Source organism: Tamandua tetradactyla, chromosome 9 (assembly GCF_023851605.1).
Source record: "Tamandua tetradactyla isolate mTamTet1 chromosome 9, mTamTet1.pri, whole genome shotgun sequence".
NCBI classification, from domain to species: domain Eukaryota; kingdom Metazoa; phylum Chordata; class Mammalia; order Pilosa; family Myrmecophagidae; genus Tamandua; species Tamandua tetradactyla.
The window spans coordinates 11,360,046-11,387,222 of record NC_135335.1 but is presented as its reverse complement, the minus strand read 5'-3'; the positions used below and the strand labels follow the sequence as shown (position 1 = coordinate 11,387,222).

Below are 27,177 nucleotides of genomic sequence, written 5' to 3'. Positions count from 1 at the left end.
TTACTGTGCCATAAAGCATTGGAGATTTTGTCCTGGATGACAGCTCCACCTGAGTGGGGTCTGGGGTGAGAGCTGCTGCAAATCTCTGAGCTCATCCTTCCGTCACTGAATAGATTCCAGTGGAGTCTCCTTCTCATCAAGTTCACTTTCCAGGAAGGCATTTCTCTCAATGGCTTGATTCAAGCACTGCTCAAAGTCTTCCAGAGACATGACTGTGGCCGTTTTGCTGTTTCCAACTCATCATTTGCTTGTTCCAGCTCTTGGATATTTCTGCAGTTGATCTTTGATTGCTTTAGCCTGTGGGAAGTCATCCTTTAAGGCTGAGATAGCTCTAAGCCTGCTGGTAGCCCTCAGAATGCTGCATTTCAAACTTCTCCTCAATGGTTTCTAACTCTATGCTAAGGTGGTTATTTTCTGACAGGAGATCACTGCAATTTGCTTCTCCAGTTCAGCTTCGTATTCTCGATTTCCTCTTGGAATTCTCAGAGCTCCTCTTGTGTATTCTCTGCCCTCTGCTTGTAGGTCATAGCCAGTTCTTTCTGATAGTCAGCTTCTTTCCCCGCAAAACTGAAAGTTGTCTTTACTGAGTCCTCTGTTGTAAAAAGGGGAATGAAGAAACCTACTCTTTTTGTGGCATGTTGTCAGGTTCAGGAAGTGGGAACCTCCATGTGAATTTGAAGAACAGTTTGCTCATTTCTACAAGAAAAAAATTGTTGGAATTTTGATAAGATTGCAATAAATTTGTAGATCATTTTCGGTCATACTAACATCTTAGTATTAAGATTTCCAATATATGAACATGGGAAGTACTGCCATTTATTTGGGTCTTTTTTAAAATTTGGGTCTTTTTAAATTCCTTTCAGCAGTGTTTTGTAGTTTTCAGTTACAAGTCTTCTGTATCCTTGGTTAAATTTATTCCTAGATGTTTACTCTTTCAGACGCTGTGCTGGTTTGAGACTGTTATATATCCCAGAAAAGCCATGTTCTTCTAATTCAGTCTTGTGGGGGCAGACTTATTGTTTGGTGGGGCGTTTTTCTTAGGCTGTTTCCATGGAGATGTGAACTCCCACCATTTATGGTGGGTCTCAATCTGCTTACTGGAGTCCTTTAAGAGAAAAGGCCTGAATTACTCTCAACAGACTTTTGGTAGGAATGTGGACTCTGAAGATACCTCTGATGAGGCTTTAGACAGAAATGATGAAGTGTCATTGCAAACTGGAATAAAGATGACCCATGTTTTAAAGTGGCAGAGAATTTGGCAGAATTGAGTACTGGTGGTGGATGTAAGGCAGAATGTGAAAGCAACAAGCCCATATATCTAGTCAAAGAAATTTCCAAACTAAATGTGGAAAGTGTGGCCTGACTTCTCCTTACAGTTTATAATAAAATGTGAGAGTAAAGAGATAAGCTGAGAACTGAACTCTTGGGTACAAAGAAACCAGAAACTGATAGTTGGGAAAATTCTGAATCTTTGGAAAATGAGTCTTCAGAGAATAATGCCCCATGTGAGAATTTAACAAAACATGAAAGTTCAGTCTTTTCAGCACAAACCAGAATTGGAGATGGAGTTATCCAGAAAGGATTTGTGGGAAGTCCTATTGTCTAATGGTTTTGATCCCTGCATACTGTATGGAAAACTGATGAGTGTTGTGGGATCCGTATAAAGGGAACCACTGCCAGTCTGGACTAGAAGGGACAAAAATGGACAAGTTGAAGGAAAAATTACTTCAGAGGCAGAATCATGGAAGCTAAGGTATGGAGTCAGGAAATCTCAGGCCAAGAGAACGGACCCACCCATGCATGTGGACAGGAGAGCAAGGCTATTGTATAGGTCCTTGAAAAGGGTGGGACTGCCACTCTTTTGAGCCCCATTCTAGTTTGCTAGGTGCTAGAATACAATAAACCAGAAACAGAATGACTTTTAAAAAGGGGAATTTAATAATTTGCTAGTTTACAGTTCTAAGGCCGAGAAAATGTCCCAATTAAAACAAGTCTATAGAAATGTCCAATCTAAGGCATCCAGGGAAAGATACATTGGTTCAAGAAGGCCAATGACTTTCAATGTTTCTCCCTCAGCTGAAAGGGTACATGGTGAATATGGCAACATCTGCTGGCTTTCTCGTGGCTCTACAAAAAAGGACTCTCTCTAAAATGTTTCCTCTTTTAAAGGATTGCTGTAAGCAACTCCACCTTCAAAGGGTGGAGACACACCTCCATGGAAATCATCTAACCAAAAGTTACCACTCACAATTGGATGGGTCACGTCTCCATTGGAATAATCAAAATGCTCCCATCCAGCAATATTGAATGAGGATTAAAGGACATGGCTTTTCTGGGGTCCACCATAGATTGACACCAGCACATTCTACCCTTTGGACACCAAAAAGACATGCTCTTTCCAAATGCAAAACGCATTCATTCCATAACAATATCAGAAAGCCTTAAACCATTTCAGTAACAATGCCAATAAAATGCAAAATTAGAAACAGTATAAAATCTCATCAAGTCAGTTATGGACATGGTCTGTCCTGAGGCAAAATTATCTTCTGACTCTGGACCTGGGAAACTCAAAACAAGTTATTTGTTGCCCACATACAAAGGATGAACAGTCTTAGGATACATATACCCATTACCATAGGGAGGAATGAACACAGGGTGCAGCAGACCCATACAATTTCAAAAATCTACAGGGCAAAGTCCATAAGATTTCAAAGTCTGAAAGTCATTTATCTTCAAGGCTTTAGAAAGGGGCAGTCCCACCCTTTCCAAGGGCCTATGCAGAGTCCTGTCTCTCTCCAAACACAACCTTGGGGGACGTTGGGGAGACCACCTTTTCTTAGCTCCACGCTCTCCAAGGGTTGGGGCCACACCCGGGTTCTCTGCCATTTCCGGAGCACATGCTCAACTCCTCCATGTGGTGGCAGCCAGGCTCTCCCCAAACCCAAAGGAATGTGCTCCACCCTCTCCATGGCCTGAGGAGGCATGACTCTTCCACTGCCATGAGATGGAAGGCTCATCCTATGCCTTTGGGGCAAACTCACCCTCTCCACGGGCTTAGGTGGGTCCACTCTCCTGGCCCGAGGCTTTTTGACTTCAGACCTCAGCCTCCATGGCTTTGGCTCTGAAATTATTTTACTTTCACAGTGTTCCTTCTCTGAACTCCCCAGTACAGACTGACAGCGGCTCTGTTTGTAGAGGTCCCATGGCACTCTCATTGGCTTTCCATGCAGTAGCCTTGGATTATGCCCATCAGACATAGGAGTTTCCACAAATCCTTCCTGGATAGCTCCATGTCCAATCCTGGCTTTCTCTGAAATGGCTGGTTTCACATTTGGCCAAATCCTCACATGGGGCACCATATTTTAGGGTCTCCCTTACTGAAAGCGCAGAATTTTCCAGGATATCAATTTATGGTTTCTTTGTACCCAAGAGTTCATTTCTCAGTTTATCTCTTTCTGTTGCATCCTGTTGCATTTCACTATAAGCTGTGAGGAGAAACCATGCTTCACTTTCCACATATAATTTGGAGATCTCTTCTGCTAAATATCCAAGTTCATGGCTTTTAAAATCTGTCTTCAGGCCAAAGCCACTAGTCAGTTTTGCTAGATTAGCTGCCTTTTTAAAACAAGGATCGCCTTCCTTCCAGTTTGCAATAACACGTGCCTCATTTCTATCTAAGGTTTTATCAACAGTAACTTTAGAGCCCACATTTCTACCAACAGTCTCTTCAAAGAACTCTAGACCTTCTCTATCAAGAGCCTCACAACTCTTCCAGAATCTCCCACTTATCCATCTAAAAAGCCATTCCAACATGTTTGGTATTTGCAAATCAAAGCAGCATCCCACTCCTTTGGTACCAAATTCTGTTCTAGTTTGCTAGCTGCTGGAATGCAATATACCAGAAACAGAAAGGCTTTTTAAAAGGAGAATTTAACAAGTTGCTAGTTTACAATTCTAAAGCTGAGAAAATGTCCCAATTAAAATAAGTCTATAGAAATGTCCAATTTAAGGCATTCAAGGAAAGATACCTTGGTTCAAGAAGGCTGATGACTTTCAACGTTTCTCTCTCAGCTGGAAGGGCACATGGTGAACATGGTGACAGTTGCTGGCTTTCTCGTGGCTCTACAAAAAGGGACTCTCTCCAAAATGTTTCCTCTTTTAAAGGATTCCAGTAAGCAACTCCACCTTCAGTGGGTGGAGACACACCTCCTTGGAAATCATCTAATCAAAAGTTACCACTCACAATTGAGTGGGTCACATCTCCATGGGAATAATCAAAATACTCCCGTCCAGCAATATTGAATGAGGATTAAAGGACATGGCATTTCTGGGGTCCACCATAGATTCAAACCAGCACAAGCTCTGAAGATAAAACTTCATTCTATAAATGATTCTCAGACTTTGAAAGTTTGCCTGCAGATTTTTGGAATTGTGTGGTTCCAGTGACCCATTTTCCTTCCAATTTCTTCCTATGGCAATAGGAATGTTTATCTTATGACTGTCCTTCCTTTGTATATTGGCACAGATAATTTGTTCTGAGTTCCACAGATCCACAGCCAGAGGAGAATTTTGCCTTAGGACAGACCATGCCTGTAGTATTTTGCTGAAACTTTGTAGTATTTTTTACTTTGAATTACATTTGTACTGTTACTGAAATGATTTAAGGCTTTTGGAATATTGTGATGGAATGACTGTATTTTGCATTTGGAAAGGACATATCTTTGGGGATCCAGGGGGTGGAATGTGCTGGTTTGAAACTGTTATGTACCCTGGAAAAGCCATGTTTTTCTAATCCAATCTTGTGAGGGCAGACCTATTGTTTGGTAGGACCTTTTGATTAGGTTGTTTCCATGGAGATGTGACCCTGGCCATTCACGGTGGGTCTTAATCTGCTTACTGGAGCCCTTTAAGGGGGAACCATTTTGGAGAAAGCACAGATACTTGGTGAGCTGACACAGAGAGCAGACACAGGCATGTGGAGGTGCTAAGAGAGCTGCTTGAAACCAGAATTTGAGAGAAAAGGACAGCAGATGTCTCCATATGCCTTCCTACGTGACAGAGGAACCCTGGACATGATCAGCTTTTCTTGTGTAAAGTTATCCTCTTGTTTATGCCTTAATTTGGACATTTTCATGGCCTTAGAGCTGTAAATTTGTAATCTAATAAATATCCTTTGTAAAATCCAATCCATTTCTGGTATATTGCATTCTGGCAGCATTAGCAAACTGTCATGGTCAGGTTCATGTGTCAACACGGCCAAGTGGTGGTACCTGTTTGTCTGGTTGGACAAGTGCTGGCCTGTCTGTTCCAATGAGGACGTTTCATAGAATTAAATCATGATCACGTCAGCTGCATCCACAGCTGCTTCCATTTGTAATCAGCCAAGGGGAGTGTCCTCTGCAATGAGTGATGCTTAATCTAATCACTGGAAGCCTTTTAAGGAACTTCAGAAGAGACAGGCTCTCTTTCTGCTTTGGCTAGTGAGCCTTTTCTGTGGAGTTCGTCCACACTGTCCATCAGAATCATAGGCTTCACAGCCTACCCTGCGAATTTTGGACTCTGCATTCCCATGGTCACATGAGACACTTTTATAAATTTTATATTTGCGACTGTTGCTTGTTGATTCTGTTTCTCTAGAGAACCCTATCTAATACACAAACTGAAACAGATGCTATTGTAAGTGGAATTGTTTTCTTAATTTCCTCAATAGATTTTTCATCCTAGTGTATAAAAACACAATGCATGTTGATTCTGTACCCTGCTACTTTGCTTGAAGCCATGTATTAGCTCTAGTCATTTTCTCATGGACTCCTTTGGATTCTCTAAATGTAAGAAGATATCTACAAATAGAGACAGTTTTACTTCTTCCTTTCCAGTTTGTAAACCTCTTATTTCTTGTACCATCTAATTGCTCTGGTTAGAATGCTGTTACAATATTTAAAGCAGTGATGAAAACAGGCATCCTTTGTTTTATTCGTGATCTTAAGAGGGAAAGTTTCAAGGTTTTTCACATTGGATATGATGGTAACTATGGGCTTTTGTTTTTTGCATGGGCAGGCACTGGGAATTGAACCCAGGCAGGTGAGAACTCTGCCTGCTGGGCCACCTTGGCCCACCCAACTGTGGGCTTTTAATAAATGGCTTTTATAATTTTGAGAAAGTTCCCTTCTATTCTTAGTTTTCTGGTGTTTTTGTTTAATCAAGAAAAGATACCAGATTTTGTTAAATAACTGTGCTAGTTTGAAACTGTTGCCTACCCCCAGAAGAGCCATGTTCTTTAATCCTCAATCAAATTGTTGGGTTGGACCTTTTGATTAGGTGGTTTCCATGGAGATGTGTGTCCACCCACTCAAGATGGGGTCGCTTACTGGAGTACTTTAAGAGGGAACCATTTTGGAAAAAGCTTCAGAGCCAACGTGAGACCCAGATATTTGGAGATTCAAAAGAAAATTGCCCTTGGAGAAGCTGTCTGAAACGAAAAGCCAAAGGCCTAAACAGATTCCAGCCATGTGCCTTCCCAGCTGACAGAAGTGTTCTAGACCCATCAGTCTTTCTTTGGAGTTAAGGTATCTTTATCTGGATGCCTTAGTTTGGTCATTTCTATAGCCTTAGAACTGTAAACTTGCAACTTAATAAACTCTCTTTATAAAAACCATTCTATTTTTGTTATATTGCATTCTGGCAGCATTAACAAACTAATACAATACCTTTTCTGCCTCTATTGAAATAATCAAATGTTTTCCCCCCTTTGTTCTATTTATGTGGTGTACAATGTTCATTGATTTTCTTATATCGACACACTCTTGCATTCCTGGGATAAATCCCACTTCTTTATAATGAATGATCTTTTAAATATGCTGTTGGATTCAGTTTGCCAGTATTTTGTTAAAGATTTTTCATCTATCTTAATACGGGAAATTGGCCCATAATTTTCTTTTCTTATGGTGCCTTTTATCAGGTTTTGGTATCAAGGGAATGCTGATTTTGTAGAATCAATCACGACGTGCTCCCAACTCTTAACGTATTTGGAAGAGTCTGGGAAGCATTGGTGTTAATTCTCCTTTAAATGTTTAGATTCCAGTAAAGCCATTTTGTCCTGGAATTATCTTTGGGGAAGGTTTTTTAATTATTGATTCGATCTCTGTATTTATTAGAGGTTTGTTGAGGTTTTCCATTTCTTCTAGAGTCATACGATGTTCTTCTATTTCCTTACTGAGCTTCTATTTGGATGTTCTATCATTGTTGAAAGTCATGTGTTGAAATCTCCTACTAATATTATAGGACTGTCTATTTCTCCCATTAATTCTGTCAGTGTTTGCTTCATATATTTTGATGCTCTGCTGATAGGTCATATATTTCATTTATTGTTAAATTTTCTTACTGAATTGATCCTTTTATCAAGATATAATGTCCTTTCTCTCTTGTAATAGTTTTTCATTTAAAACCTATTTTGTCTGATATTAGTATTAGTATAGCCACCCCTGCTGTCTTTTGATTATCATTTGCATGGAATGTTTTTACTTTCAACATGCTTCGTCCTTGCATCAAAGATGAGTCTTGTGAATAGTGTATAATTGGGCCATGTTTCTTTATCCACTCTCCTAATATCTATCTTTTGATTGGAGAGTTCAGTCCATTTACATATAAGGTAATTACTGATAAGGTAAGATTTACTTCTGCTATTTTACTAATTATTTTTGTAGATCTTATACCTTCTTTTCTCCCTCCTTTTCTCAATTACTACCTCCCTTTTTCATTGAGGTGATCTTTTATAATGATACATTTTGAATCACTTCTCATTTCCTTTTGTGTAAATTTATTGCATACTTTCCTTATAGATAGCATAAGGATTGCACTTAACATCTTAAGTCTATTACAATTTAGTTTATATTGATACCAACTTAACTTGATCTACACCTACTCTGTTCCTATATCCTTCTACCCCCTTTTTATGTGTTCTTATCACAAATTACATCCTCATACATAGTATGCCTAGTAAAAATAGTTTATACTTTTCATACATTTTACTTTTAAGCCATATAAGAAGTAAAACATAGCATCACAAAAAAGTTCAATAATACTGACATTAATATTCACCTGTTTGGTTACTTATACCCTAGATCTTTATTTATTCATATAGTTTTGAGTACTGTTTAGTGTCTTTTCCTTTCAACATGAAGGACACCCTTTAAGATTTCCTGTAAGGCAGGTTTTGTTTATCCACAAATGTCCTAACTTCTTTCTTATTTTTGAAGAATAACTTCTGCTGATTATTCTTGGATAACAATCTTTTCTCTATCAGCTCTTTATTACTTCCCACTGTCTTCTGGCCCTCGTGGTTTTTAATGAGAAATTGGATGTCAGTTTTACTAAGGATCCATTGGTTATGATGTGTCACCTGTCTCTTCCTGTTTTCAAGTTTCTGTCTTTGGCCTTGATATTCAACAGTTTGATTACAATGTGCATCAGTATAGATTCCTTTGGGTTCATCCTGCTTGGTGTTTATTGAGCTTCTTGGATTTTTTTTTCATTTATTTAATCAGATTTGGAAAGCTTTTAGTCATTACACCTTCAAATACCTTTTCCGTCTCCTTCTGGGAGTCCTATGTTGCAGGTATTGGTATGGTCGATAGTGTTCCACAAGTCCTCAGGCTCTGTTCATTTTTCTCATTCTTTTTTCTTTTAACTTCTTAATTTAGACAACTTCAATGGTCTTATCTTCAAGTTCACTGATCATTTCTCCTGCCTCCTTCAATCTGCTATTGAACCCTGTTACTGAATTTTTCATTTCAGTTGCTGTACTTTTCAGCTCCAGAATTGAAATTGGTCTTCTTTATAATTTCTATCTCATTATTGAAGTTCTAATTTTGCTCATACATTGTTTTCTTGATTTACACTAGTTCTTTGTCCTTTTTTCCGTTCATTCATTAATTTCATTTGAGAGAGTTCATCTAAAATCTTTGATTAATAATTCCAGAGACTGGGCTTCTTCCAAAATAGTTTCCATCAAATTCTTTTTGTTTCCTGAGATAGGATCATACTTTTCTGTCCCTTTATGTTTTGTAATTTTTAGTTGAAAACTGTTGTGGTAGTTTGAAGCTGTTGTGTACCACAGAAAAGATGATGTTCTTTTCTTTCTTTCTTTCTTTGTTTTTTGGGGTGCATGATCCTGGAATTGAACATGGGTCTCCTGAATGAAAGGTGAGCATTCTACTGCTGAACCACCCATGCACCCCAGCCATGTTCTTTTTATTTATTATTATTTTAAACTTTTTTTATTGTATAGTATAACATATATACAAAGCAAAGAAATAAAAAAGCACTCTTCAACAAGTTGTTACAGGACAGATCCCAGAGTTTGTCATGGGCTACCATACAATCCTCTTATATTTTTACTTCTAGCTGCTCCAGAATATAGGAGGCTAGAGGCTTAAATATTTTTTATTATCACAATAGACTTTTTTTCTTCCTTTTTTGTGAAAAATAACATATATACAAAAAAAGCTATAAATTCTAAGGCACAGCACCAAAATTAGTTATAGAACATATTTCAGACTTTGACATGGGTTACAATTTCACAATTTCAGGTTTTTACTTCTAGCTGTTCTAAAATACTGGAGACTAAATGAGATATCAATTTAATGATTCAGCATTCATATTCATTTGTTAAATCCTATTTTCTCTGTATAGCTCTACCATCACCTTTGATCTTTCCATCCCTCTCTTTAGGGGTGTTTGGGATATGGAAACTCTAAATGTTTCATATTGAAAGGGTCTGTCCCTATTAAGGGTAGGGAGATGGAACTATGTGATGTTCTGGAGAGGCTGAGGCTAGGTTTCAGGACTTATCTGGATCAGGGACCCATTTGGAGGTTGTAGGTTTCTGGGAAGTTACTCTAGTGCCTGGAACCCTTGTGGAATCTTATATATTGCCCTAGGTATTCTTTAGGACTGGCTGGAATGATCCTGGTTGGGGGTTGGCAGGTTATGATGAGTATGCCTAACTGAGGCTTGCATAAGAGCATCCTCCAGAGTAGCCTCTTGACTCTATTTGAACTCTCTCTGCCACTGATACTTTATTAGTTACACTTCTTTTCCCCCTTTTGGTCAGGATGGAAATGTTGATCCTGTGGTGCCAGTTCTGGATTCATCCCTGGGAGTCATCTCCCATGTTGCCAGGGAGACTTTCACCCTGGATGTCAAATTCCATGTAGGGGGGAAGACAATGATTTCACTTGCAGAGTTGAATTTGGAGAGAATGAGCTGGCCATGTTCTTTTTAATCCATGCCTGTAGGTGTAGACCAACCATAGTGGGATCTTTTGATTAGTTTATTTCAGTTCAGGAGCACCCCAAGTTGGGTCTTAATCCTCTTACTGGAGTCCTTTATAGGAGAATAAAGGACACACTTAAAACTCATGGAAGGTCATGGAAAAAGTCCTAGAGAAGCTGAGAGGAAGACACTGAGGCCAGAAGCTGGAGGCAGTGAAGTCTAGGACAGAAAGACTAGAAGATGTCAACATGTGCCTTGGTATCTGACAGAGGAACCCAAGCTTGCTGGTAGCTGATCTTTAGAGAGGATAGTATCCTGTTGATGCCTTAATTGGGACATTTTAACAGCCTTAGACTGCAAATTTGTAAGCTAATAATTCCCCATTGTTAAAAAACTGTCCATTTCTGGTATATTGCACTTTGTCAGCATTAGCAAACCAAAATAAATACACACCCTGAATATTTTATTATGGTAACTCTGGAAATCTAATTTTTCCATTTCTCAGTCTGCGATACCAAGAACAAAGAAAAAGAGAAAGAAAATCAAGGAAACAAAGAAAGGGTAAAAGAAAAAATAAAAATAAATATTAACAAATGGACAAAACATTCTCTCACACACACAAAAAGGTGTATGGTCTCTTCAAGACCCTCAATAGATGCTGATGGGAAGCCAGAGGCTGGTGACATGGAGGTTGAAACTGAGGTCAGTGCCTGTACTGGTCTCTCTGCAATCTGCCGAATGAAGAACTACACACACACACACACACACACACACACACACACACACACACACAGGCAAAAGAAAGAAAACCAAGCAAAGAAGAAAAATAGGTGTGCTGGCTTTACCTCCTGGAAGTTGCTGGTGTGAGATCTGAAGCCACTGCTGCCAAGAGAGCCAAAACTGAGGCCATTATCTGCACTGGTCCCTCAGTGATCCACTGACTGTGTAACACAAGCAAGAGAAAGCAGGAAACCTAACCAAAACTAAAAGGTGCATTGGTTCTTTACATCCCAGCAGATGCTGATGTGATGCTGGAAGTTGCTGATGCTTGGAGGGTCTAAACCTATGCTAATATCCATGCTGGCACCTCAGGGACCCACCAGACCAAGAGACACCCCCCCACACACACACACAAAAGAAAGAATATCAATGAATAAGAAGGTCCACCATTTCTTTATGTATTGGCAGATGCTGGTGGAAGCCCAGAAACTGCTGCTGGTGAAAGGGCTGAAGTTAAGTTAAAATGAGCCCAGTGTCAACATTAGGGCCTCATGGGTCTGCCAGACCAAGAAATACCCACACAGACTGAGAAAACCGTCTTGACCAGAAGGGGGAAGAGAAATGAAACAAAATGAAGTGCCAGTGACTGAGAGATTTCAAATAGAGCCAAGAGGTCATTTTGGAGGTTATTCTTGCCCAGTATATAGATATTCCCTTTCAGTTTTTGATGTATTGGAGTAATTAGATGTAAATACTTGGAACTGATGAAATGGAATCCATTCGCCTTGATTTTTGAAGATGGCTGAATAACTATAGACCTTTTAAGGTGTGATCTTATGATTGTGAAATCCTATTGGGATTTCACATCTATCTCAGTGTATGGATAGATGAGTAAGGAAAAAAAAAACAACAAAAAATTAACAACAGGGAGAAAGGAAGATATGGTATGTTTGAGTGCTCTTTTACTTTTATTTTTATTCTTTTTGTTGTTGTTGTTTTGAAGCAATGAAAATGTTCAAAAAGTGATTGCAATGATGAATGCACAGCTATATGATGACACGATGAGTCATTCCTTGTACACTTTGAATAATTATATGGTATGTGAATATTTAATATATATCAATAAAATTGCATTTAAAAAGGGAAAGGCAATATAAATACAGCATGCAAAAAAAGAAAAAGGCAATAAAACATTGATGATTCTTAAATAAAGGAAATACCTACATAGAAGGAAATAAAAGGAACACTGGTCCTATATCCATGGTGGATGCTGAGGGAGGCCAGAAGCTGTGGCTTGCTGCACAGAGACAAAACCAAGGCCAAAGTCCATGCTGGGCTTTCAGGGACCTGCCAGGTCAAGAAATATCAACACCAGAATAAGGAAGAAGGAAAAAAAGGACTTTCAGTTCACCAAGATGAATGCTCCAAGGTTCTTTGAACAACTAGCAAAAATGGGCAGAGACCTCTTCCTCGGTGCTCTGGAAAGCAGCTAGGGGGTTGCAGTAATGACCAGGTAAGCACCAAATCAAGAAAATACAGCTTAAAATCAGTAGCAAAAGCTCATGGTGCACTTTCTGGCTCCTCCCTAGTGGAGCTACAAAAGTTTACAAGACAAACAAACAAACAAACAAACAGGAAATGATGGCCCATCCAAAGGAACCAAATGAAACTTCAGGAACCACCAACAAAGACATACTAGACAAAGACATTTTAAAAATGAACTTCAAAAGCTAAAGAGAAAACATGGAAAAAGAATGGAAAGATATTAAGAAAATTATAAATGAACAAAATGAGAATCTCAATAAAGGGATAGAAATTAGAAAAAGGAATTAAACAGAAATACTGGGTTGAAGACCACAGTAACTGAAATAAAAAAATTCCTTGTAGGAGTTCAACATGAGATTGGAGGTGGTAGAAGAAAGAATCAGTGAACTTGAAGATAAGACAATTGAAATTATTTGGGCTGAGGAGGGAAAGAAAAAAAATGAAAAAAAACAAACAGAACCTAAGAGATGTGTGGGACACCATTAAACATACCAATATGTACATTATGGAAGTCCCAGTTGGAGAAAAAGGGAAGAAAGAGTCAGAAGGAATATTCAAAGAATTAAGGGCAGAAAACTTCCAAAATTTAGTGAAAGAGAAATACACATATTCAAGGCCAACAAACTCCAAACAGGATAAACTCAAAGAGAACCATATCCAGGACACATTGTAGTCAAACTGCAATATCAAGAACAAGGAGTTAGCTCTGAGTATTGCAAGGGAAAAACAACTTGTCATGCACAAAAACAACACCAATAAGATTAAGTGTTGATTTGTCACCAGAAACCATGGAGGCAGGAAGGCAGTGGGATAAAATATTTAAAATGCTGAAAGAAAATAATTGCCAAACAAGAACTTTATATCCAGCAAGTCTGTTTTTCAAAAAATGAGGGGCACGAACATCAAAATATCTAGGAATAAATTTAACAAAGGACATAAAGGACCTGCACACAGAAAACCACAAAACACTGCTGAAAGAAAATAAAGGAGACCTAAATAAATGGGAGGATATTCAATGTTCATGGATTGGAAAACTAAATATTGTTAAGATGTCAGTTCTACCCAAGGTGATTTACAGTTTTAATACAATCCTAACCCAAATTCCACTACCTTCTTTGCAGAAATGAAAAAGCCAATCATCAAATTTATATGGAAGGGTAAGGGGTCCCAAATAGCCAAAAGCATCTTGAAGAAGAATGAAGTTGGAAGAGGCACACATTTCCCAATTCTTAAACTTACTTCAAAGCTACAGTAATCAAAACAGTGTAGTACTGGCACTAGGACAGATGCATATAATCAAACTGAGAGTTCGAGAATAAACCTTCACATCTAGGGTGGTGCAATGTTGGCTCAGCAGGCAAAATTCTTTCCTGCCATACCAGATATTCGGGTTCAATTCCTGGATCCTGCCCATGCAAGAAAAAAATAAAAAGCAAATCCTCACATCTGTATTCAATTGACTTTTTATTGTGAAAGATAGCATATTTACAAAAAAAGAATAAATTTCATAACACACCACAGCAATTAGTTATAGAACAGATTTCAAAATTTGGTATAGGTTACAGTTCTACAATTTTTAGGTTTTCCATTCTAGTTGCTCCAAGTCACTGTAGATTAAAGAAATATCAATGTAAGGATTCAGCAATCATATTCATTTGTTGAATCCTATCTTCTCCGTTATAACTCCACTTTCTCCTTTGATCTTTCTCCCAATCTTCAGGAGCATTTGGATTATGCTCATTCTAACACTTTTATGATGGAAAGGGCTATCGATAATATAGGATAGGGAGATGGAACTAGTTGACATTCTGGAGAGGCTGGCCCCTCTGGGTTTCACCTGGTTTAGGAACCCATCTGGAACGTGTAGGTTTCTGGAACCAATTGATTTTTGACAAGGGGACCAAGTCCACTCAATGTGGAAAGAATAATCTGTTCAACAACTGGTTCTGGGAAAACTGGATAGCCATTTGCAGAAGATTCCAGGTGGGGCCTTAATTCAGAGGATATACAACAATGAACTCAAAATGTATCAAAAACCTACATATAAGAATAAAAACTATAAAATCCCTAGAAGAAAACATGAGGAAACATCTTCAGGAAGTTGTGTTAGGCAATGGTTTCTTAGACTTTCCACCAAAAACATGAGCAACACAAGATAAAATAGATAAATGGAACTTCATAAAAATTTAAAAATCTTGTGCATCAAAGGACTTTACCAAGAAGGTGAAAAGACAACCTACAGGATGGGAGAATAATTTGAAAGCCATATGTCTGATAAGGGTTTAATATCCAGACTATGTAAATAAGGATATTCATAAAGATAAGGAAGTAATATGGGAAAGTGTTTTTTATGTGCAACTATGTACCAAAATTGCTACTTTTAATCAATATTTTTGTAATTCTATTCATATAGAATAGAATGTGGACTTTTTATTGTGAAATGACTGCTCTAGGGATTACAATATATATCTCAACTTTCTACTTCAAATTAGTACTAACTTAATGCCATTAAAATATAGAAAGTTTATTTCAATATTACTCCATTCCCTCTCCCCCCACGTTGTGCCATTATTATCAGAGACATCATATATATATTATAAAATCAATGCAGTGCCATAGATATTGCATCATACAAACATATGTCTTTTAAATTAGTTAGGATAGGAAGGAGAAAAAATATATTTATAAAGTCTTTTCCACTAACCTAGGTATTTACCATTTCTGGGGCTCTTCCTTTCTTCCTGTAGATTCAAGTTATCATTTGGAATCATATCCTGGCTCCAATATAGCTCCATTTATGCCTCCTTCCTTCATGCTATTATGTCATATTTATTACATCTTTGTATATCAGAAGTCCAACAATACAATTTTATAATTATTCTTTCATTTGCAGCTTTGAAATTTGTTAAGAGAAGAAAATCTAAAACACCTATTTATATTTTCTTTTATGACAACCTATGTAATTACCTTTTCTGGCATATTTTATTTCTTCATGTTGATTTGAGTTAGGATCTGGTGTGGCTTCCTTTCAGCCTTAGGAATTTCTTTTGCTATTTCTTTTAAGGCAGGTCTGCTAGCAACAAATTCTAGCAGTCTTTGCTTATCTGGCACTATCTATAGTTCTTTCACATTTGATGCCTTTCAAATACTTAATGGATATGGAATTCTTGGTTGACAGATTTTTTCTTTAAGCCTTTGGAATAGGTCATCCTACTACTGCTTTCTGGACCCCACTGTTTCTCATGAAGTGTTGGTTGTTAATTTTATTGCAGTTGCCTTGCACATAATGATTTATATTTTTCGTTTGCTTTTTTAAGATTTCTTCTTTGGCTTTTAACAATTTAACTATAATGTGTCAAAGTGTTGGTCTCTGTTTATCCTGCTTAAGTGTTTGCTGAGATTTTTGGAAGTGTCGATTAATGTTTTCCATCAAATTTGGAAACTTTTTGACCATTTTTTCTTCAAATATCTTTTTTTTTTTTTTTTGCCCCTTTTCTCTCGTCTCCCTTTCTGGTACTTCCGTTATGCAAATATTGGTTTGTTTGATGGTATCTCACAGGCCTCATTCTTTTTTTCTTCTGTTCTTTAGATTGGATAATTCCTATGAACTGATCTTCAAGTTGGCTGGTTCTTTCTTTCTTTTTGACAGTTCACATTTGCTATTGACTCCCTGTAGTGAATTAGTGAATTTTTCATTTTGGCCTTTGTGCCTTTCAACACTAAATTTCCATTTGGCACCTTTAAAAAATTTCTGTCTATTTATTGATATTCTCTATTTAATGAGTCATGGTAGCCCTAATGTTCTTTAATTACTTTAACATCCTTTCCTTAAATCAGAAAGGTTTGATTCATTTTTTCCTATTTCTTGGAACGTCTCATAAATTTTTATTGAAAACTGGACATTTTAGATAATTCATTGTAGCAACTCTGGATTCTGATGAACCCTCCTCTAAGGCATGGTGTTGGTTTGATATTTGTTGATTATGTTTAAGTTTGTTTAGTGACATGCAGGACTAATTCTGTGACTCCTGTTTACCCCACAGTGTGCAACCTCCAGTGTAACTGCTCAGTTTTCTTCTTGTTTTTATTTTTAAGCCTGGATTCCAATGAATTGTCCCCGGATCAACATAACTTAGTGGTGGACCCATGACTGGGCAGAGGCTGAGTCTCACCTTGAGTCTGTAAGGCTTCCATCCTTTGCCAATAGAGCCCTGTGCAGCTTGGAGAATGAGCTCAATCAAACTTCAGCAGGTTTACAAGTCTGTTCCAGCTTTTACTTTCTGTGTTCACAAGACCTCATGGTCAGCCAGGGATGAGAGACTCACTAGGGTCTCCTCTGGTCTCTCCTGAATGTGTGTGCAGCCTTGGGCATGCCTTCCAGACCACCAGGTATATGTGCCAGCTTTGCAAGACCCTCTTTAGATGTCTCATTAGCTGGATTTTCATGTTAAATTTCTAACTAGTCTGTTGGTCTGTTTCTTATTCCAATCAGTATTGCATCTTCAGACCAGCTGAAATTTTGGCAATTTTCAGAAAAATTGCCAGTGGCATAGCCAGCATTTTCACAATATCTCCAGGCATGGCATTTTCTACTCTCTGCTCCAAATGAATTTGCCACCACCCCTCTGCTGTGCCTCCCTATCACAGAGCTGGGGAGGGGGGCCTGAAAATCTTCTGATGGCCACCATTTCTTCTGAAATTCAGTTGAGTTTCTTGAATTAATGTTTTTCAATTTCATGTATCCCTTTGGTTAAATCTTCAGTCTTTAAATGGTTGTCTCTGACAATTTTTTTCAGGTGTATCATTGCTTTTCTAGGAGAGGTTTTGCTGAGATCTTCACTCATTTCAAAAGTCCTGCCCATTTGAGATCATGGTTATCTGTGAATAATCCACACTCTTATATCACATGGAAGGAACTGAGGACAAGAGAGACAAAGTACTTTGCTTAAAAACCCACAGCAAGTCTATGGCAGAGCTGGGACCAGAACCAGGATTCCTACCCTCCCTGACCAACTCTTACGTCTTCTGCCTTCAAGGGAAAATGCAAATGCAGCAGCACATCTGCTACAGGGCTCCCCAACCCAGGCCTCCCACACAGGAAGCAGAGTTATAGGCAACTGAAAGCTGGACTTCATTTTCTTTTCCCTTAGGTTCAGGGAAGGAGATTGGGCATGCCCCACCCTGAAACCTGTCCCTTCTGGTTCTCTGTTTACAGAAAATATCTACCCTCAAAGCAGTCACAGGAGAGAAAAGAAGCATCATGCAACACCACCTGCCCCCAGTGACTGAACTAAGGGTCCCCCAAAAAGACATCAAAGAGATACCTGGGGATCAGCTCCAACAAGGGCTATTTCATCAGCACACCGGTTGTCAGCGGCAGGTTAGAGATGATCGAATTCAGTATATTCCTTTCCTCTCACTTCACAAACAATAGGGCAGAACTCCAGAGAGGGAAAAATAAATGTCTCAAGTCACACAATTAGCAGCAAGATAACTCTTGAACCAGAACACAATCAGACAGGATAGGTGGCTATAAGTGGAAAGCAGGGATCCTAAAGGCCTCCTAGGGTTTTCAGTTACACCTAGGGTTTTTTGTTCATGCAAACTACATTCCCATCACAGGGCATCTGTGTCCACGTTCCATATCTTCCATCTGGACCAAGTTAATGGAGCAGAGCAGCCTTTAACAGGAATAACCCAGCAATCAAGGCAGAGGGAAAAGAGAACATGACAACCCCTGCACTGGCTCTCAAAGCTTCTCCCAGGCATGGCATGTATTGTTTCTGACCCCATTTCACTGAACAAAGCAAATCACACTGCCAAGCCCGCTATTGCTGGGGGAGAAGAATAATAATGCAGTCCACCACGTTAGGTTTCTTAACCCCATATACATCATTTTTCCACCTTTAGAGAGGAAACTGCATCACTAGAGAATGTGAGCAGTGCTAACCCAATTCAAGGGGCCCTGCCGTGAATTGTCACAGGCCCAGCTTCTAGATCCTTCCTCCATTCAAGTCAATAGCTCAATGAAACAGCCCTTATCCTCCTCTTCTGGGGACTGGGCTCTAGTTCTAGAACCAGAGGGTACAGAGGGGTGCAGGCCCTCTCCAACAGCAGAAAGAGCCACATGTACTATTTAGCATGGTGGTTACGAGGAGAGACTCTGAGGTCAGGTGGCATGGGTTTAGAGCCCAGCTCCCTCATCATTGCAACCATGTGTCAGATCCTTATACTCTCGATACTTCCGTTTCCTTATCTGCAAAATGGGGATAATGATAGTGTCATTCAGTTATGAGGTGTATCTAAGTCCTGGCACTAGGTGGGAAGAAGAAAGGCCCATGAGGATGATCAATAAGCACAACTGCAGGAACTCAACTCACTGGAACTCGGGCCATTTCTGGCACTAATGTGGGAGGGAGGTGTGATGGTAATGTTATCGGGCAAGGTTTGCTGAGTCAGTCCAGAAGGAGACCCCAGATGAGATTTTACGTAGTCTTGAACCAACTCTTGACTCCATCTCACTCTACCTGAGCACACACCTGAGTGTAACTTGATTACCTGAGAGTCCTAACCAATGGTACTTACCCACCACCCAGCGCATCCAGTGGATCACAGGGCTCTCAAAGCCTGCTGAGTCAGGTCAACAGTCATGGGCTTTCTTCCTGGAAAGGTGTGGTACCCCAGAACACACCCACTTCCCCACCCTACAAATAGGCATTTAGTTCCTGCAGGCCCTGACTTAGCTGCACCAGGGCAAAACTCTGAGTTTCATCTCTTAGCTTAATGTCCATGCTGGCTTGAAAGTATTTATGTACCCTAGAAAAATCATGTTTTAATCCTAATTCCATTTTGTAAAGACAGCCATTTCTTCTAATCCCTATTCAGTATTGTATGTTGGAAACCTTAATTAGATTATCTCCGTGGAGATATGATGTAATCAAGTATGGTTATTAAACTTGATTAGGTGAAGATGTGTCTCCACCCTTTCTACCTGGGACTTGATTGGTTTACTGGAATCCTATAAAAGAAGAAGTATTTTGGAGAAAGTTTCAGAACATCACAGAACCACAAAGCAGACAGTCCACCAGCCAGTGACTTTTGGAGATGAAGAAGGAAAATACCTCCCAGGGGGGCTTTATGACACAAGAAGCCAGAGGATAAGCTAGCAGACTTCAGCCCTTCCAAGCTGAGAAAAAACCCTGAATGTCATCAACCTTCTTTAACCAAGCTATCTTTCCCTGGGTGCCTTAGATTGGACATTTCTATAGACTTGTTTAATTGGGACACTTTCTCGGCCTTAGAACTGTAAACTTGCAACTTATTCAATTCCCCTTTTTAAAAGCCATTCTGTTTCTGGTATATTGCATTCCACCATCTAGCAAACTAGAACAGCATCTCATTGAAAGGCACATGGCACTGTCTGCTTGGCTTTGGTTTCTGTTGGCTCTCTCAGCTCTTGGCACCTCCAGGGTCTTCTCCATTTCCAAACATCTGCATCTAATATTTCACCTAAATGGTTCTTTATGTCGACTCTTTCAAGGACTCCAGTAAACTAACCAAGACCCACCTTGCATGGGCAGAGTCACATATCCATCTAATCAACAGTTCACACCCACAATTGGGTGTGTCACATCTGGTGGATTTCAGTAATGAGAGGTAGTAGTTGGAGCTGAGGGATAACAATTTTTCCCTGGAGGAGGATCCACCCTTTCTGTGATACAGTGCCTCCCCTTTTTAATAGGTTTTCTTTTTCAGATTCAGTGTAGTGTGGTTGTGTTTTTGTTTGTAGGAAGAGTATAGCAGAAGGTTGGGAGGGTGAGGTAGTAAGAGACTTGGCTACTGCATCAGCTTTAGCATTACCCCTTGATACTGGGGAGGTTTGTGCCTGATGTCCTCAGCAATGAATAATTGCTACTGCTGCTGGGAGTTGCAGCACTGCAAGCAAATCTGAGGTTTGGCTAGCATTTATTATGGGAGATCCTCTTGTGGTGAGAAAGCCTCATTCTTTCCATATAGCTGAGTGACAGTGTGCAATAAGGAAGGCATATTTTGAGTCTGTGTAAATGTTTACCTTTTTCCCTTTTGAGAGGGTAAGGGCACGGGTGAGTGCAGTCAGTTCTGCTTTCTGTGAGGTATATCCTATGGGGAGTTTTTAGGCCTCTATTATTGCAGAGTCTGTAACAATAGCGTAGGCAGCTATTCATTGTTCCTTGGCTGTGATGTTGGCCCTGCCGTCTATATACAGGGTAAGGTCTGGATGGGGCAGAGGCTGATCTGAAATATGTGTGTACAGTTTGGCAAGGCTGTCTAACACTTCTACACAGGAGTGGATAGAAGGGGATGCCATAGGTAGGTCTGGGAAGAGGGTAGTTGGGTTAAGTCATGGTGAGGTTAAAAGGCTGGTGGCTGGGTGTTCTATGAAGAGGAGGTGAAATATTTGGATATGTGAAGGTCCTAGGTGTTCTAAGGATTTGTGTGTAAGAAGATCAGCTAGCCAATGAGGCGAGAAGACAGAGATTGGTTGGCCAAGTGTGAGTTTCAGTGCCTCTTTGGTAAGGTCTGCAGCTGCCGCAAGTGTGCGTAGACATGGTTGCCCTCCCCTAACCGTGGCGTCTAGTTGTTTGGACAAGTAGGTTACAAGTTGGTGCTTTTGTCCTAGGGGCTGTGCTAAGATCCCAATAGCTATTCCCTGTTTTTCAGTTGTAAAGAGGTGAAAGGGGCATTGGGGGTTTGGTAGAGACAACGGTGGAGCCGCTGTTAATGCCTCAACCGGAGAGCTGAATGCTTTCCGGACAATAGTTGGTTGAGAGGGCGGCCCGGTCGGTTTCTCCCTTGCTGCGACATAAAGGGACTTGGCTAGAAGCACAAAGTTGAGGACCCATTGACAGAAGTATCCCACAAATCCGAGGAAGGATAGGACTTCATTAGCCATGGTGGGTGGTTGCAGAGCCATAATGGCTTTGCGACGGTTGACAGTGATTTGCTTGGTGGCAGGATTATTGTTAGCCCTAGGTAAGAGACTGAGGCTTGGCTTATTTGGGCATTGGCAGGAGAAACCCAATACTCTTTTTTTCCTAGAAAGTTTAGGAGGTAGCCGTTTGTTGCTGAGAGAGGGAAAGGGAGGGGCTGCAAAGGAGGAGGTCAACCACATATTGCAAGAGAGCACTCGGTTGAAGTTTTCAGTTGAGTAAATCAGATGCAAGAGCCTGCCCCAAAATATGGGGGCTGTCCCTGAATCCCTGGGAGAGGACTGTCCAAGTGAGTTGCTGGAGCAAGTTGGTGTGGGGATCTGTCCAGTAAATGTAAACAGAAAAAATGAGTCCGGGTGTAACGGAATGGTAAAGAAGGGATCTTTGAGGTATAGGACCATGAAGTGAGTAGTTTGGGGAGGAATCTGTGACAGTAGGGTGTAGGGATTAGGAACGATGGGGTGGAGGGGGACCACAGCTTCGTTAATGAGGTGGACATCTTGGACTAGACGGTAGTCCCCATTTGGTTTCTTTACCGGTAAAATGGGGGTGTTGTACAGAGAGTTGAATGAAATAAAAATTTTGCGATCCAATAGGCAGTCAATGATAGGTTTTAGTCCTAACCAGTGAGCTTTGGAGATCAGGAACTGGAGCCATGATGGAAAACAGGAAGACTGTTTGAGTTTAATAATAACTGGAGCATGATGTGTGGCCACTATAGGTTTTGAAGTGTCCCAGACCTCGGGGTTAACTATGTCTGGTGGGAGCGGCGGACAGAGAGCCTTTTCTGGGATGAGGGCTGCTAAGAAGAGTCCTGCCCCTGGGGAGGGGTAAGGAGGGCTAAATTGGACTGAGGCTCCCAATTTTTGGAGACTGTCTCACCCTAGTAACGGAGTTGGGCATGAGGGCAAAATGAGGAAGGAGTGAGAGAAGGGGGTTTAGTCGAGGCTGCATGACAGCGGCGGCATTTGCAGTGATTGGCAGGTTTTGCCATCAATGCCAACCACCGAGACCTGGGAGGGGCTGCTAAAACCAGAATGAGAAGGCAAAACTGAATAAGTGGCCCCCATGTCCACCAAAAAGGAAATGGACTTACCTGTCACCTGTAGCGTTACCCTGGGCTCAGCAAGGGTGATAGGGGTCACTGAGCCCGGGCTGCATTGTCTGGTTGGCTAGCTGGCACTCCGTGTTGAGGTGCCAAGGGCGAGCCAGTTTGCCGGTTTGGGCAGTCGCTGTGCCAGTGCCCATGCCGCTTGCACTCTGGGCACAACTTGGTGGGTGGCCTGGGGTGTGGACACTGGCAGGACCAGTGTCCCTCCTGGCCGCAATCCGGTGAAGTGCTCCTTGCTGATTTCAGTGGACCCCTTCTTCCCGGTTGCTGAAGCTTTGCTGGCCTCAGGGCTGCTACTATGACCTGGGCTTGTAAATTTACTTTTTGGTGGAGGTGGGCCTGCTGAGTGGCTTCGACTGTGTCCTCCCGGCTATCAAAGACTTTAAAGGCCATGGTCACCAGGTCATGGATGGGGGGTTGAGGGCCATCCTCTGCCTTTTTAAATTTCTTTTTAATGTCTGGGGCAGACTGAGTTATGAAGTGGGTGGCTAAGACTGTGGCTCCAGCTTGAGATTCAGGGTCTAGCCTAGTGTGCTGAATCAGAGCTTCAGTGAGATGATTTAGAAAAACTGTGGGGTTTTCTGAAGCTTCTTGGGTAACTTCCCAGAGTTTATTATAATTAACAACTTTTTGGGCTGCCTTTTTTCTAATCCTGTTAATATACTCTCAACCATTCGGTCCCGGCGCTTGCAGCCGGCCCCTCCCACATGGTAATCCCAGTTTGGCTCGTCCAGGGGAACTGCGGTTTTACCGACTGGTATGCCAGGATTGGACAGGTGCAATTGATTCGCATGCTCACGGGAGGCAGCTATGATACAACTGCGCTCATTGGGGGTGAGAGTAGAGAACAGGATTACATAAACATCATGCCAGATAAGGTCAAAAGCCTGGGTTATTTGACGGAATTCTTTAGTATACACCGTAGGATTTGCAGAGTAGGACCTCAGGCGTTTTTCAATAGCCGCCAGACCAGAGAGAGGGAAGGGAACATGAACGCGGACCACGCTCTCAGTTCCCACGACTTCACTAAGGGGACAGAGAAGTGCAGAAGATGATGCTGGGGCAGAAGGTGGCATGGGAAGGCTATGTGATAGAGAGCAAAGAGATGTGAAATATGGCACTGGAAGGTCATGTGATAGAGGACAGCATGGCTTCGAAGGGTCATGTGATTGGGGAGGCACTCGGACTGCGCTTTCAGCTTCCGTGACTTTGCATGAGGAATTAAGGGGCACGGAGGGTGGCACCTGAGCAGAAGGTGGCACTGGAGGGTCGTGTGACCAGGTGTGGGAGCTGACTGGAGAGGCGAGAGATTCTGGGGCGTAGGGAGGGGGGGGTTAGCAGGAGGGGCTGGCGGAAAGGCCAGCTCTTTTGGCTCATTGGAGAATGCAGAAGACGAGGATGGGGGAGGAGTAAGGGAAGGGGCAGATGAGGGTTCCTTTGCTACAAGGAGAACTTGAGTGGTATTGCAAGTAGCGCATAAATCCGGCTGGAATCTTAGATGCCAGAAAGTCTGGACGTATGGGACCTCCGACCATTTGCGGGTCTGTTGGCAGAAAGTGTCCAGATCAGAGAGGACTTTGAAATCTAAGGTGCCTTCGGGTGGCCAGGCTGACCCATTTGGGAGGGGATACTGGGGCCAGGCTATGGTAGACAGGAAGATAAGCTCTTTCATTTTTATGGATATGTTCAATTTAGCCTGATTGTGGATTAAACATGCAAGCAGGATTTTTGGGTCCATGTGAGACTCCTGGTTGCCCATAATTTATGTCCAGTCCGGAAATAGTGAGACCAAGTCACGGCATCCCAAGGCATGGCTGGACTATTGGAACAGGGTCCCCCCTGGGGGACTGGCAGGGAGGAGTGAGAGTGAGGACGTCTCCACACCCCACGTCCCTGGAAATGGCAGGAGACCGAGAGGCCTTCCAGGCATCCCAGGAGGACAACTCGGTTGGAGAGGGGCTCCTGATGCAGTTGCGATTATGGACAAGTCCCTCTGGATGGCAGGGACAAGACTGAGGTATGGGCAAGGGATGACTCGCTGACTCAGAAGGCACAGGTCAGTAAAAGTCCGCTCGGAGAACAGGCCAGCCGATGGGCAGTTGAGGGGTCCCAGGTCTGTCCAGCAAGGAGGAGTCAGTTCCCCCGGGAGGTGCCGTGAAACTCCTCCCGGGTTTTGGCACCAAAATGTCAGGTTTTAGATGGTAGCTGACTGAGAAATCAGAGAAACTGAGTCCGAGTTTAAAAAGTTTATTGTCCTGGGGCGAGGTTCCCAGGTCCAGGTGCGCAGGTGCAGGCCAGGGAAGTCGCGCCCTCCTAGGGGCAGCGGGGCTAGATATAGGCTAGCTGATGGGGGTGCTGATGATACCTATGGGGCCTCCTGTGGTAGGTTAGGAGTTTCGCACTCTTTAGGGCCAGGGGCATAGATACGGGCCTTGGCCGGGGTGGGGATCCTAACTACGAGCCGTATGCAGCGGACATAGCTACGGGCCATGTGCAGTGGGGCGTCCTTTGTTTGTCAGGGCAGGTCTTGGTTGGCTGAGTTTGAACAGCTGTATGCCCGAATGTTCACGGCTTTTAGTTCAGGTGGGGGCCTTCCAGCCAGAGTCTACTGGGCCAGGCCTTACACCTTTGGGATCTGAAATCCCAGGAAACATTTCCCCTCTAAGCTTGTTTTTGTGACACAATAGCTTTCACACAAAATAATTGCGGTTGATTGGTTTTCTGGCAATTGTTTAAAATGCTAATGACAGCAATGCGTAACTTTCAGGTTTGTTTGTTTAATTTACTAATACTCTTTAAAAATGCTTATTAAAGTGATACTTGCACATAGCTGAACAAAAGAAAACTGTACATAACGGCCTCTGCCCTTCCCTTCTCATCTCATCCTACTGCCAGAGCCAAGCCTCTTGAATTCTTGAACTATTTCTTCTATTAATTAGCTCCTTATTTCTGAGAAATGTTGTTGAGCCACCCAACACTGGAACGCAAAGTAATGTGAAAGAAATCAATATATTTTATCTCTTAAAATAACAATTTTGTCTCTGAAACTGAAGGCAAGAGAATGCTTTTGGGTAGTATAGTAGAGCGAAATATCTTGGAACCAAAAGACCTGGATTTGAATCTTGGCTCTGATGCTTGCTGCCCAAACTTGAACTAGTAAACTGATCTGTCTGAACCTCAGGTTGATTATTTATAAAATAGAGATGATAATATTGGCCTCATAGAACTGTCAGGAAGGTTAAGGGAGAAAGCATGGTCCACGTTGGGTCCAGTTGCCAACATTCAAACATGGTGTTTTCTTCACCTTTTCCTGTGCTTCAACTCTCATTCTCCAGAATTATACCATACGGGGGGGGGGGGGGGAGACCCCTCATTCCCAGTAGAGCTCTTTTAATTAAGCCCTGCATAATTTTAAAAGAGGTACTTATCCTGTTTTTAATGAAAGCACGTTGAGGAAATTTCCAAGGAGGCTACATCATTCCTGAGTTATGACTGCAATTAGTAGTATCACGAGCTCCCTTCTAGAGTGTTGCAATTCTCAATGATTTCGAGAATGGCCCGATGGCTAGAAACTGCTGCAAGCCACCTCCCGCTGCCTGCCGGTCCCTGGCAGGGTCATCAATTTGTCATTGCAGAAGCTGGTCCACCTCCATTTTCTGATTAGTGATAGGCTAGTTTCTACAGAAACCGCCTCAGAATTTGCGTTTACAGAACTGCCATCAGAGTGAATTCTTACAGAGGCTTCTCTACCCAAAGGCTTTCATAGAAAGAATCTTACCCCTCCTGGAAGGTTCTTCCCTGGTCTAACACATCCTGCTGGGGCTGCTTCGCTGGGAGCTGGACCAACAGCGCTTGGGATCCCACGGTTTCTTCTAATTCAAGGGGGAAGAAAAATGCTACAGACAGTTTGCCTTGTATGGAGTGAAACCGGTGAAAGGAGAGCCTCTCACCTCGATACTGGGCCCAGGCTTGGCTCCTGGGAACCCTCAATAAAACTGTGGATGAGCGAAGGAGAGCGTGGGAGTAAGAGCTAGAGAGGGTTCAGTTTCTCTGCTAAAGAGAGACTGAGGAATTCCAAAGGGCGGAATCCGGGGAAAAGGTGAAGAAGTAAGAATTGTCTCTCTCCACAGCATCGCAGAAATCGTGAGACTAAACCCAAAAGGCAGAAGCTTCTGCAGAGCTAGAGCCATTCGCAGCTGGGCCTTGGGAAGCCGCCCTCTCTGCCCCACTTTCCGCCCCCCCACACCCCGAAATACAGAAGGAAAGTAAATCCCCAAGAGGTCACTGGACGCCAGGCGCTCTAGGGAGCTGGTGTCTTTGATTCAATTAACAATAAATGAACATTCCTAAATATTCGCTTATTGCGATGAACACATTTTGCACAATCAACAACTGCCCATGAGAAGGGGTCCAGAAAGGAACTGTGGGGACTCTAGGAGGGTCCGACGGCGCGCCGGGGTCAGCAGGCACGGCGGCCCCGGTACTCTCAGGCTCCCCTGGAGAGAGGGTCCCCATTCCTTGGACGGACCTGGCTGGCGCACAGATGGTCGTTCAGGAGCA

General features: G+C 41.9%; 1 pseudogene; it reads right to left on the bottom strand.

Annotated features, from left to right (window-relative positions):
- Positions 1-25,108, bottom strand: LOC143645519 (nuclear distribution protein nudE homolog 1 pseudogene; annotated as a pseudogene).
- Between the last annotated feature and the right edge of the window lie 2,069 nt (positions 25,109-27,177).